The sequence below is a fragment of the Piliocolobus tephrosceles genome, chromosome 12 (assembly GCF_002776525.5).
Source record: "Piliocolobus tephrosceles isolate RC106 chromosome 12, ASM277652v3, whole genome shotgun sequence".
In the NCBI taxonomy this organism is placed as follows: domain Eukaryota; kingdom Metazoa; phylum Chordata; class Mammalia; order Primates; family Cercopithecidae; genus Piliocolobus; species Piliocolobus tephrosceles.
Genome location: NC_045445.1, coordinates 42,711,454 through 42,713,672, shown reverse-complemented (window position 1 = coordinate 42,713,672; position 2,219 = coordinate 42,711,454). Strand labels below are relative to the sequence as shown.

General features: G+C 37.3%; 1 protein-coding gene across 8 annotated transcripts in view; it reads right to left on the bottom strand.

Annotated features, from left to right (window-relative positions):
* Positions 1-2,219, bottom strand: part of DCX (doublecortin) — a 122,273-nt gene that overhangs the window by 34,713 nt on the left and 85,341 nt on the right. The gene's annotated exons all lie outside the window — the stretch shown is intronic.

The window sequence follows — 2,219 nt, the reverse complement described above, 5'->3', positions numbered from 1 at the left end:
TTTTTTTTTCTTTTTTTTTTTTTTTTTTTTTTTTTTTTTTTTTAGTAAAGGAGTTATGAAAAAGCAAGAACAGATCTTGCCTGCCAAAGCCTGGGTTGGGGTCTATTATGTAATAACTCCCTTCAATTTGACAAATATTCATTGAATTCTAATGTATTCCTGTTATATCTCTGCTACCTTAGAGTCAGTGAGGTGCATATTTTGTAGAAGGGAAATTCTGTAGGTGGCATTCTGGAGATCAGTGATTTGACATATATTTAAACTGTGTAGTTATAGGTAGTTGTGTTCACGTGTGCTGGGTAACCAATTGGATGCAGTCTGCAAAGAGAATCTATTTACTTCAAGCTGATACCACCTGAGAATTTCTAACTGATGGGTTATATGGTGGTTTAAAAACAGATCTACAAATTCTTCAACACTCTTTCCTTTAATAAACAGAGTCTGGTTCCTCTCTCTTTGAATATAGGTTGGACTTAGTGACTGCTTCCAATGAATATGATAAAGGAGAAGTGATAGTGCTGGCTATGGAGACTAGATCACAAAAGGTAATACATCTTGTTCTTTATTCATTCTCTTGGATCACAAACTAAGGTGGGAGATCTTGCCAACAACCATATTGTAAGTGGATTCTACAGCCCCAGTTGAGCCTTCAGATGACTGCAGCCCCTACCATTATTTTAATGATATCCACATGAGAGACTCTGAGCCAGAACCACCTAGATAAAACACTCTAGAATTTCTTGCCCACCAAAACTGTGAGATAAAAAAAATGGCTTTTTTAAGCCACTAAATTTTGGGGTAATGAATTTGTTTCACAGCAAGATACAAGTAATACAGGTTAGAAATCCCAGAAATAGCTACTGCTGTTTCTAAGAAATGATTAGCTAAGCAATTATTGCCAGACTTTATTAATCTTGATCAAGTGTTTTAAAGTGTATTTTTTGCAAGTCTCTGCTTAAAAATTGTCCACCTTTATTGTCAGCCCAAGTGTTAAAACCTAGGTCTTTGTAGTTTCAACAATATGAATTTGCTTAGATACAGATTTATGTGCTCTTCTGTACATCTGAACAAGATAGCATCAAGGCACATGTATTTTTTATTTCTCCAGCAAACATTATCTAAATGCTTGATTGGTCTCTAGCACCATGTTGGGTAAAATAGGTACTGTTGTGCATCTATTTATTCACAAATATTACTGGAGCCTCTACTAGGGGCCAGGCACTGTGCTCTGCACTGATGATATGAAAATGAACCTATCACATTACCTTTGAGGGGCTCAGTATTTAATTGGGGAAGTAGACAGGTAAACACATACTTTACAACACAGTGTGGTGAATATTACCCCAAAGATATGAATGGCATGCTATGGTATTGCAGAAACTGGAACAATTATCTCTATGTGAGGTCTTGAAGGATGAATAGGAGCTTTCAAGCAAAAAAGGCTGATGGGTTAGAGGAATGGCATTCCAGGTATGGGGGAACAGGGAGTGCAAAGACATGGAAGTACTAAAAGCCTGGGCTGCCTTTTCATACTTCAATTTCCTCAACCCAAGAATAAAAAAATGACTGGTGATATGTATGCTCCTGGCAGTGTGAGGCAGGCAGTACAGGCTATTCATCTTGGCACAAGCATTTCAAAGCCATCAGGCTGCTCATCTTGCCCCAAACTGAAGGGGCTTTTTGTTTTCCCAATGCTCTCAGACTGTAAGAATTCTCATGATAAACTCTGAGCCTTGGGATGACAAATGTATGTCTTTTGGAACATATAGTTTCCTTAGTGTGAAGAACCTCAAATGGTGCATAAACCTAAGCTTCTGAACTTGGACTTCAGAGGCCTTTTATTGTTTATATTTGTTATAAAAGAATGGAAGACATTGCCTCTTAGGTCAGTGTCACTCAAACTGTGGGTCCAAGACAAGATAAGGTTCACATCAGAATGCAAATCAACATACTGCTGTCTTCTTCAATAAAATCAGGCTCTGAAAAAAAGTCAGCTGAGCTAAATGGTTTGCTTAATGGCATAGTTTATTTACATTTGGCACAAGCTCCTAATCTTGCCACAGACTGACTGGTAACAAATAGTTCATGGGTTGGCAGTGATCAATAGAGCACATGTTTTAGATAACTCACTATCCACTATATAAAATCTTCTATGGCAAATCTCTTTGTTTTCTGGTCTATGCTTTAATTTCCCGTTGTGAGGTTTATACAATTTATGT